At 36.7% G+C, this 12,319-nt stretch overlaps 1 long non-coding RNA gene across 1 annotated transcript; it reads left to right on the top strand.

Annotated features, from left to right (window-relative positions):
• Positions 1-6,958: 6,958 nt before the first annotated feature.
• LOC135208999 (uncharacterized) lies at positions 6,959-10,779 on the top strand. Its single transcript, XR_010313277.1, has 3 exons — positions 6,959-7,078; positions 8,868-9,069; positions 10,562-10,779. It is a non-coding gene; the product is annotated as an uncharacterized LOC135208999 (long non-coding RNA).
• The last annotated feature ends 1,540 nt before the right edge of the window (positions 10,780-12,319 follow it).

Genomic DNA, 12,319 nt, shown 5'->3' with positions numbered 1-12,319 from the left:
TATACTCTTATTGATAGATCTACTAAGGGAGGAACTGGAGAATATGAAAGATTTTCTAAAAAAAAAAGTTGCGGTATTTCAGAGAGAAGAATCTCAAACAAACAGAAACAAAGGAGGAAGCCGTTTCAGAGGAATATCCCGCCTACTACTACAACTAACTTTCGCGCCATTTTGCCGACATTTTCGTCTCCCAAGCGGAAAAGGGTGCATATTGAACCGCTAATGACATGCGTATGAGTATATTTACTGGAATGAAACCTAAACAACGGAAAAAACAGTTATTAGTGGTTATTTGAAGGCCAAATAAGGCTTTGATAACGGTCGAATAAGGGTGAATTAAGCAAGAATAGTTCTCAAATAATTCGTCACAAGCCCTATGGGATGTGACGCTTGCAGTTTAATTTCTTTTTTCCTTTTTTCGGTTCACGACATCTGGTTTCTAAACCTAGAAATCTAAAAAAAAAAAGCATAATGTAGGGCGCAGCTATTCATAAGGGCCCATGGAATAAAAATTTAAAAAAACACGTTTAGGAGAAACGGTGAACCTCCGTGAATCTGCAACGGCACCTTTTCAACACAGAAAGAAGGGAAAAAAAAGTCTGCTTTTCTATTTTGGTTTTCTGGATCAGACATGAAAATTTTATATGACGATGCGCATTTGTTGGAGCCGAACGCTATTAAATGGAGATCCCAGCTGCAAAGGAGAGATAACCTGGAGTAGAGGAGATCAGAACAGCACTATAGACTTTGCCCTAGTCAACCAAAATATATATAAAAACTATGAATGTATAGAGATAGATGAGGGAAAATATGAATATGACCTATCAGACCATCACCTCATAAAGGTCCAATTCAGAATGAACACTAAAGTAAGGAAAACATTCAGAAATGAAACAAAAGAAATCAAATATTTGAAAGTTACAGAAGAGCCTACCAGGAAATACCTTGAATATATAGAGTATAAAGAAAACCAGCAAGACAGAAAAGGAGATCTAACCCAGTTGGAAGAAACAATGAGTGAAGCAAAAGCAAATAACCTAGAGAAGATAATCAAAAGAAGGTTAAAGACAGGAAAGCAAGAAGAAATAGAACCAGTATGGGTCACATAAGAAATAAAGAAAGAAATAAGCCAAAGAAGGATATATAACAAATTAAAAAGGAAAGCCACAAGAATAGAAGAAAAGAGATACTATGAAGAAGCATATCTTAAACAAAAACAAAAAGTACAGATAATAATAAAGAAAGAATGTGAAGAAAAGGTTAGAAATGAGATAATGAATGATAAAAACAGACACAGGAAAATCTGGGAATATTATAGACATGCTTAGAGGAAAGACCACATCAGAAAAAGAATGGATAAGGACATACGACGAAAATAAGCAAGAGATGAAGGACGAAACCCTAGGGAAAGAGCTGTAAAATTCCGGGAAACAATATACCAAAAATAAAAAAACAAAATAGGAGAGATATGGAATGAAAGCAAGAAAGAACAGTACAAACATGACATGGAAGAAATAGTGAAAAGATTAGGACAACAGATGAAATACCATATATCTTTAAGAGAACACATGCATGGAGTGTATGATCTAACAGAGACAGAGATTAGACCCATGGAAGAAATCAACATAACAGAATATGTAAAAAATCAACTCGAAAAAATGAAGGCAAATAAAGCACCAGGGCCAGACGGAATGAAGCCAGTTCTGTTCAAACTACTCTTACAAAGTACCAACCTTCAAAAAGAATTGGCAGAATGTTTAAACAGCATATTGAAGGGCAGGAAAACGCAGAGAAGCTGGTTTAAGTAAAAAAAACATTTACGCCCAAGAAAAAAAACCACAATCAAAATCTAAGGCCAATTGCTCTAACAAATGCATCATATAAAATTTTCATGGGGATCCTGAAAACCAAAATAGAAAAGCATATTAGAAATATAGGAAAAATGAATGAACTGCAATCAGGCTTTATATATATTACAATAGTGCATACAAGAAACGTACAGAAGAAAAGACCCATTATTCGTAGTATCAATAGACTTCCAAAAACCATTTGACTCAGTTAATAGAAAAAAGCTCATTGAGGTCATGATGAAATATAGGCTGCATGCAGAAGTAATAAATGCAGTCGCAAAGATATATGCAAATGATGTAACTAGCCTATGCTTTAACAATATAGAACAAAAAGAGCTAAATGTAACTAATGGAATAAGACAGGGATGCATGGCTCAACCATATTCTTTCTACTAATAACGTACCTGATAATAGAAAAATTAGAAAATACAACAGAAGGTTTTAGAAATGAAGTAATAAGGATAGTGGCACTGTTATATGCAGATGATGGATTAATACTAGGACACACACTAGAATAAATAACAAAAGCAATGAAAACCCTTATGGAAATAGCAAGTGAATGTGGCCTAAACATAAACAAGGGCAAGAGTAATATACAACGACTGGTATAGTATCGATGATGTGGAAAATATAGAGCACATAGAAGGAATAAAAATAGTTAAGCATATTAAATACCTGGGAGTGACAATCAACAACATGAAAGACTGCTTCAGAGAACACATAAAAAGGGCCCAAATTAAAGCAAAGCAGATGGCTAATGCAGTCATCAATAAAAGCTGTAGCAGAGTTAAAATAGGAAAATTGTATTGGAAAGGATTAGCGATGCCATCATTCATGTATGCCATGGAAGTCATGAAACTTGACAAGAAAACTATAAATGAATTTCAGAAGATAGACAATCAAGCATATAGAGCAATTTTGAAAGTGCCAAGTTACACAGCAAGTTGTACGTTAAGATCTGAAATAGGGGCCTCTTCCTGCCACTCAAGAGATATCAAGAATAAACTATTCTACTTGAAACATACACTGAGGAATGGTGGAAATAGGCTCCTATATGAGATAATCATGGATCAGTATGAAAAAAAACCCTGGCTAATGCAAGTAAAAGAATATATGAAAGAACTAAACATAAACTTAAGTACAATTGAAGCAGTTAAAGACAAACAGTAAAGAGAAATAATAAACAGTTGGGACAGAAAAGCATGGCAGAAAGAAATAAATGAAAAGTTAACGTTAAGAATCTACAGAAAATATAAAGAAAACATAAGAGAAGAAATCTGGTATGACAACACTGGGAAAAAAAATGCTGATCAGTAGGGCCAGACTAGGTATACTAGGATTAAATGATAGAAATAGGGTAAAAGGAGGAGATACAAAATGTTTATGCGGTGAGGAACAAAATGAAAATTTAGAACATTTCTTACTTTACTGGCCAGCATACAATGAGATTAGATAGATATAGTTTTATGCACCAACCATATAAAAAAAATAAAGAGGAATTAGTAGCAAATATACTCTTATTGGTAGATCTACTGAGGGAGGAAGTGGAGAATAGGAAAGTTTTCTAAAAGAGAACTCAAACAAACACAAACAAAGGAGGAATAAACAAGCAAGGGAGTCGTTTCAAAGGCATATCCCACCCACTACTACTACTACTACTACTACAATCTGACGTCATCTAGAAGAAGAAGAAATGGTGCTGATAAACAATTCGTATATATTTATTTAAGGTCTGTGTCGCGACAGGGAGACAGACGAAATATGAAGACATTTTAAGGTTTAACAGTTCCATTCATCGTCCAGTTTAGATGATACGGTATTTCTATATAAGCATTCCGCGGCGATCTAGAATATGGCAATTGACGTTTTCCTACGTTATTTTACTTGCTGTACAAGATTTGAAAGTAATATTTATTCGGACGACTGTAACTAAACAGTAATTTACCTTTGAAGACTACATGACGGTACCAACGGGTGCAGTGTACCGACGTATAGAGTTCAAAGGTAATTAAAAGTTTAGTTATCGTGGAACGAAAAAAACTGCATAGGATAACGGCAACTGCCATAGTAGGTCGCCGTGGAATAGTTATATAGTTCTATCTATTTTTAAATACTGTCATATATCTTTGCTATTCTTTGATAAATAAATCTGATATGAGCAATACTTATTGGGAACTGAAGCAAAAACTTATATTGGTTACCCATCATTTTAGAATATTACGTTTTCTTTCACAGATATATTTCCTAGTTTTCTTTGTTTGACATGCACAACTCAATATTATTGTGGAGGACACATTTTCCTGCCAAACTAAGCTACTAAGCGCTCGCAACCCAGGATTCACGAAGTAAACAAATTCAACAAAAGGTTTTGTTGTGGAAACCGAGTCAACGAATACAAATGTTCGGAAGAAGAAACTCAGCCGGACGATTGTGCCATCTGTGAGAAGCAGGTAACAAAGAATCAGCTGAAGAAGAAGAGGAAGCTGAACTATGAACTATAGTTGTTAGGAAAAGAGAGTTAAGGGAAGTCAGCAGAAAGAAAGAGACTATGAACGGAGGTACAGTAGAAAGAAGGAAAGGGATTGCAGCAGCCAGGCCTAAGAGAAGGATGCTGCAAAGAACTTTCGAGTACTGCCTACAGTGCACCACATAAGCTGGATGTTCAGGGATTTCCTATGACGCAGGATGCGCAGACTCAGCTTGCACTTGCTGCATTGCTGGTAAGTGACTGTCCTTACTTAACCAATACTTCAAACAATAATCATGTGTTGGAAAATTGGTTTTTCTAATTAACTCATTTTCTCCCTTATTTTCTTAAATAGACCAAGATCACTGATTAATTACCTCACTGATCCAGAAATATGTTTCTTCTTCTCTCTTCTTCCCCACCGCCATCCCTACACTAAGGAGTTGGTTGCTTGATGCGCCTTCTCCTCCTCCACTGCCCTCCATCAAAGGCATCATCATCCTCCACCAAACCTCTTCTCTCCATATCTTCCCTCACTTTATCTCGCCATCACATTCTGTCTCCCTCTTGATCTTCTTCCTCCAACAGGTTTCTATCAAGTCCTCTTCACTCCCTCCTCGTCGTCCATCCTCAACACATCCCCATACCACCTCAATCGTGACTCTCTTATCACCTCTGACATCTTTTCTATGCCCGCTCTCCTTCTTATTTCATCATTTTCCAATCTCTCAAGCAGCGGCATTCCCACAATCCACCTTAGCATTCTCATCTCTGTTCTTTTAAGCTCTAATGCCTCTTTTTATCTTAGAGCCTTTTTTTCTGAGCCATTCATTAAAACTAGTTTTATCCCTGTGCTATAGATCTTGACTTTTAGCTTGATTGGCATTTTCTTATCACATACTACTCCAGCTACCTCTCTCCACTTCCTCCGCGCCACTTTTATCCTACTGTCAACTTCAGCCTCACATCCTCCCTATTGGCTTAAAGTACATCCTAAGTATTTAAACTTTTCTACCTATTTTGTAATTGAGCCTCTTCTTTCTTGTATTATTATTCTGTCTCTATCTTCTCTACTGCTCGCCAAAACCTCTGTTTTATTCACTTTCACCTTCAAGCTGCCCCTCTCTAAAGACTCATGCCAATTTCCAACCCTTCTCTGTAGGTCCTCCTTATTTTCAGCAGTAATCACCTAAATTGAAAACGCTGCATCAAAACAACAGAGATTTCATTTTAAGCGGAGTGTTGAAGTTTAGCTCTTTCCTCTCCATAACCAATTTTGTTACAATTGTAAAGGAAGAATTCAGTGGCTGAAGAAGGGGGGCGGGGGGTGGCGTCCGGCCGCCTCCACCCCTTTCACTTATGAATGGCGCCCTTCAGCAAAAACCAAAACTTATGATAATAATAATATTAGTAGCAGTAGTAGTAGTAGCTGCTGTTGTAGCAATAGTAGTATAAGGGACAGATTTTCAGAAATCGAGGATAAAAGAAAGAAATATGAAAAAGGAAAATCAACGATGAAACAACGGATGACTAAGAGTGTCCAGAGGGAGTAAGAATACGAGAAACAAAGAACAGAACAGAACAACAGGTAACTGCGGAAAGTAATGAAACAAAATTCGTGAGTTGCAACAGAGACAGAGAGAGAGAGAGAGACTTTCTTGGAACGGATGTGTACAATACCCAATGTTAATAGAAAGTCTTCTTTGGATATTTGAGACAGTCTTATGTTTCCAACCTCAATCCGTAGCAATTTCCATCTAGTAAGAATAATTATTGGGTACAAGTCTTTCATATCAACCACCAGAAAAGTACCAAAACCTGCCCTAAAATACTTGTGAAATGTTATAAAACGTTTTGCTCCCAGGGCGGACGCCGATGGGGGAGATACCTCTCACCCCAGACCACCTTGCTTTAACAAGCAGGCGCCCCCTCCCCCAGCCTTTCCTAAATCCTGGATCCGCCACTGAGGGGGATGCTTGAAGCAGTCTAAACTACTGGATGTCACGATCATGACTCGACTTTGTTGCATTTATAAAATCTGAGAATCTTCTTCTCAACACAGACGCATACACAAACACACACACACACGATGTGTGTGCATGAGAGTGAGTGATGTGTGTGTGTGTGTGTGTGTGTGTGTGTATGAAGGTAAAAGGCCCATATAAACACATTTTTTTTTATATGTTCCAGCCATATATTTAGGACATTCACTGGTAAATATTTTACAATTGAAAAAGGGACACAGACAGAAGAAGCAGTGTCCGATTATTATATGGTTGCAAGATAGAACAGTGTTCTCATTGGCCTTACATCTTCATAATTATGATACTGTTGCATTACAGAAAAAGACATTTATATGCATTTATGTATAAATAGACAATTACATATATACATGTAATTTGAATTCCTCTCGTTTCTTTTTGTGTATATTTGTATTATTTGATATCTATTCTTATTTAACAAGTAAGAACTCTTCTTTCTCTATTTCCGTCGACCTTCTCTTACTTCATCCTAATGAACTCCAGTCAACAGCCCACTTTGGTGGGCTTGTTCCATAGGAATAGGGATCTTCATCCTTTCAATGATTCTACTGCTAATCATAAGAGTTCATCTTTTTTTTCAGATACGTCTACTTGCGTCGCACTACCTGTCTGCGAAGATGCTGGCGGGTTCTGCATTTCTCCTTCTGAATCAGGCAACTGCACAGGTGTTCTCGACCCCAATGGCTGCCTTGGAGACAGCTGCTCCTGTTGCAAGGGAGGTGAGTGAATCATCCTCTTCAGTGGTAAGATTAGACCTCAAAATCTGTTGTGGAATATTTTTCATTGACTCCCTTCTACTGCCTGACTTTAGAATTCTCTTTCTGCTTCTGCTTTTCCTGACTTGGAGCATTTAACCCCTTCCTTCGACTCCTGTTCCTGTTTTCTTCTGGCCTGGGCTAAAATAGGATACTAGATCGCTCATGACACTAGTCTCCCCGTCATATATACACATATATTGTCAGCTCTTCGAATGAAATTTGTATTGACTTTATTCTGGATGTTATAAACTGATGTTTCTCTATGAGGACAAAGAAAAGATAAAAACGAAAAAAACCGCTTATGGAATAGTTTAATTATTTGGAGATTTTATAGACCTTTACTTTGTATCTTTTCACAGATCCTTGACTCATATGGTGATAAAGGAAATACTGTTAACATATTTATAACTATAATACAACTCTACTAAGCCAACGTAACTCAAATTAAATATCACCACACAATACGAACTTACTTAAATAGATATTTCACAATAGTATTATGGTATTAAATAGAAAGTAAGATAAAAACACAACTGTCACAATCGTAGTTGGAAGTAAACTCCCCATTAACCAAAATAGCGAAGGTCTCCAAAGGGAAGTTGAAAATGGAAAGCAAGGAAGGAGCATTGCTGACTGAGTGGAAGTAGGATCGGCTGGGCGATCAAGAGATGTTTTGTAGGCAAAAGGCGGAAATACTCGAAAGTAAAACTACGAAATTCTTCAACTAAAAATAAAATATGTATAAATGTATATAATGAAGGAGAATTACAGTTCGTCATAATATATATATATATATATATATATATATATATATATATATATATATATATATATATACACACACACATATACATACATATATCAAAGAGTAATATATATTTGGGTGCGCCTGCTTGTTTCAGTTCAAGTTATGACCTGATTGATCATCAGTAATTTGTACTGTAAGATTTATTCTTTATTCTGTAATGTAAAAGCATGGAAAAGTTCATTATTCATATGATAGTGACAGAAGTCCTTTCTTCCTCGCCAAAGGACAGGGAAACAGTCTCCCTACTGAGGAAGCCGTGCAATTGGAACTTCTTCTTCAAAAGTTCTAGCGAAGAAGATGCAATGCATGACTGCCCCGGTGCTATTTTCCTTGAATCTGAATACAATTTGATCTATTCATTCATTTATTAATGTATTTTTCTGTTTGATAAGTTAGATTTCTTCTTTCTAAATTTCCCTTTACTTCCTGATGGTGACCATATTCTTTGGAAGCTTTAATTGCAATTCAAGTCAGTGGCCCCTTTGGCTGGCTCGTTCCATATGAATAGGGTTCATCGTCTTCAGAATAATAATAATAATAATAATAATAATAATAATAATAATAATAATAATAATAATAATAATAATAATAATAATAATAATAATAATAATAATAATAATAATAATAATAATAATAATAATAATGTTCTAAAGGGTCCACAATAATACAAAGTGTAAAAAGTCCGTGTATAATTTTGAAGACTACAGATAGCTTTCGAACCCTTCCCTGGGTTCATCTTCAGTCCAAAAATTAACTGAAGATGAACCCAGGGAAGGGTTCGAAAGCTATCTGTAAAGTCTTCAAAATTATACACGGACTTTTTACACTTTGTATTATTGTAGACCCTTTAGAACATTATACATACTCTCGTGATAGAGAGTTTTTCCCTAATGATAATAATAACAGTAATAACATATATGGTTTTCTCGTCGACGATCAAAGGTTGCGACGATACGAACAAGTGCACAGCTGCTGGAGGCTACTGCTTCCGAAAGGACGGTGCCCACGTGTGTCCCGGGAAGGTCTTCAAATTCTGTGGTCAAGGGAACTGTCGCTGTTGCGTGGATCCTCACGGGCACGGTAATGGGAACGCTATTGGGAACGGGAATGGAATCGGGAATGGGAACGGGAATGGTCGGTAATGGTAAGAAAGACTTCCATTTTCTTGATTTTTGATCATGAGGAGAACCTCTGTGATTGATTGAATAGAGATTGTTTAACCACAACACCAAACATTATGATGTTGTTCATCAGTGTGAATGCTTAGGATTTTATCTATTTATTAATTCATTTCTTATTTTTTGATACATAGGATCTCTTCTTTCTATATTGCCCTTTCAAATCAATGAACCAAGTGGTGAGCTTGTTCCATATGAATAGGGTACTTCTACCTCTTCTGAATAATAATAGACTCTATTGTTCTGTTGCTATCTATTTACCAGTTTACTACTTTTATTAAGATTGAAAACGCGACATCTCCACCCTAATCGTTGTTAGTGGTGAAGGAAGGTGATGGGTGCGTTCTTTCAAATGCTCCTTCACTCCTTCTTAAGAATGAGTTTACCAATCTACTTCTAATCATTCATTCCCCTGGTGATTTAACCCTTCCTTCTCACTTCTTTCCTTCTTCAGTCAATTTGTTTGAGAAAAGTTCAGGGTCAACAAGATCAACCTTGAATAAAACTAGATCTTTATTTTTCAATCCAGTTATTTTAAAGCTTTATCATTTAGTGTCTCTTCTCTACAGGGTGTAATAAAAGGTAGTTCATCTGATCATTGGTCTTTATTTTTCATTGTCACCTCTTCTTCAGGAAAGACTTTCCTTTGCTACATCTCCTATAGCTCCTACTGGCTTTCTTTTGCCACTTCTTCTGAAGGTCTTAGTGTCCTTGTCACCTCTCCTTTAGGACCTACATTCCATCTTGTATCACCCTTTCCCTTAATCTTGGTCTCCTTTGTTGCAGAGAAGACTTATTTTCAGTTTTCAAAAGGGAATCTTATTGGCAGCATCCATTCTCTTGAGACTCATGAGAGGATCATCGTCTTCTCAGAAAGGGATGTTTTCAACGCAACAAACCACAGCTTCACACTTTTACTGGGTGGAAATAAACAATACTTGAACTGCATGGTTTGGAAAACTTTTTTTCTCTGGACATTTCTTACTGCTTCCGATTTTCCTCACACTTAGTCTTCTATCCTTCCTTCCTTCCTTCCTTCCTTCCTTCACCACTTACTCCAGGTTTAACTCCTTGTACCTCCCCTTTCATTCATTCTGCCCTTTCCATTAGGCCTTGAAATGAGAAACACTGCTTTATTCAGCTGCTAGTCATGGGACCTTTTCTTCTCATGGTTATTCATTCAAGATTCCATCTTGGGTCATTACCATGTGCTTAGGACGTATTTCACTGGTATTGTTGTTACTGCCATTATTTTCATAATCTCCTTTTTCCTCTTTTTAGCTGATTTTGATTAGACTCCTTTGGTAAGTATTATCATCATACAGAAATCCCTCTAAAAGTTTAATTAAAGAATCATGCAGTAATGATGAATGATGCCTATTTTTAAGAATACTACGGCAATTTTTCTCGTTCTTTGCCTTCATGTTTCTTAAGCCTTTGATCTCCTTTTCTTTTCAGGAGAGGATTCAAACGAAAGTGGCTAACCCTTGCAACCAGACGGGTGAGAACTGGGGTTGTCTGCTGCTAGACTGAGAACCATTTATCATGATTACGAATTTGACTGAGAACATTCTTTTCATCCTAATTATAAATGGAAGAATCTTAAATTGAAAACTTTTTTTATTTCTTAAATATGTTTTATGATTATTCTGCAAATAAATTTATCATGCAAAATAGCTCTTTGTGATTCCATCCCTATTATTGAAGTCACTGATTCACAAGGCATCGCCTGACACTTTTATTTATACTAGTTTTTATATAATTTGGTGTAGCTGCGTACATGCGAATATGAAGTATTCTCGATTATTGAAGTGACAGGGAGATTTGGACAATTTTCTTTGTGGCCAATCCAGACTCAAGGACTGTCCTTCCTGATTGAAACAGTTCTTGATGCAAGGTAGACTGTCCTTGTGGGACATTCTTTGAGATTCATCGAGTAGGTTGGCAATGTCAACTGCACCATCTCCAGGGAGGGACAATAACACGGTTCTTTAAATGTTTTTCGTTGCCTGAATGTTTTTGTTTGAAGCAGAGAATGATATCATCTTGTAGTTCATTAAGATGAGTCATAAAAAGGGAAGGATTCAAGAAACGAAACTTATGAAATATAAAACTTAAAAAACGCAATAAATAATAATAATAATAATAATAATAATAATAATAATAATAATAATAATAATAATAATACTCAAGTCAAAACTCAAGAACGAAACTTATGAAATATAAAACTTAAAAAACGCAATAAATAATAATAATAATAATAATAATACTCAAGTCAAAACTCAACGCCGGAAATATGATAAAAGCCATAAACACATGGGCAGTGCCAGTAATCAGATACAGCGCAGGAATAGTGGAATGGACGAAGGCAGAACTCCGCAGCATAGATCAGAAAACCAGGAAACATATGACAATACACAAAGCACTACAACCAAGAGCAAATACGGACAGACTATACATAACACGAAAGGAAGGAGGGAGAGGACTACTAAGTATAGAGGACTGTGTCAACATCGAGAACAGAGCACTGGGGCAATATCTGAAAACCAGTCAAGACGAGTGGCTAAAGAATGCATGGGAAGAAGGACTAATAAAAGTAGACGAAGACCCAGAAATATACAGAGACAGGAGAATGACAAACAGAACAGAGGACTGGCACAACAAACCAATGCATGGACAATACATGAGACAGACTAAAGAACTAGCCAGCGATGACACATGGCAATGGCTACAGAGGGGAGAGCACAGCAGCACAAGATCAGGCCCTAAGAACCAGATATGTTCAAAGAACGATAGACGGAAATAACATCTCTCCCATATGTAGGAAGTGCAATACGAAAAATGAAACCATAAACCACATATCAAGCGAATGCCCGGCACTTGCACAGAACCAGTACAAAAAGAGGCATGATTCAGTGGCAAAAGCCCTCCACTGGAGCCTGTGCAAGAAACATCAGCTACCTTGCAGTAATAAGTGGTACGAGCACCAACCTGAGGGAGTGATAGAAAACGATCAGGCAAAGATCCGCTGGGACTATGGTATCAGAACGGATAGGGTGATACGTGCAAACAGACCAGACGTGACGTTGATTGACAAAGTCAAGAAGAAAGTATCACTCATTGATGTCGCAATACCATGGGACACTAGAGTTGAAGAGAAAGAGAGGGAAAAAATGGATAAGTATCAAGATCTGAAAATAGAAATAAGAAGGATAT

The sequence above is a fragment of the Macrobrachium nipponense genome, chromosome 37 (genome assembly GCF_015104395.2).
Source record: "Macrobrachium nipponense isolate FS-2020 chromosome 37, ASM1510439v2, whole genome shotgun sequence".
NCBI classification, from domain to species: domain Eukaryota; kingdom Metazoa; phylum Arthropoda; class Malacostraca; order Decapoda; family Palaemonidae; genus Macrobrachium; species Macrobrachium nipponense.
The sequence above is the reverse complement of the archived record's forward strand: the minus strand, read 5'-3'. Positions and strand labels throughout refer to the sequence as shown.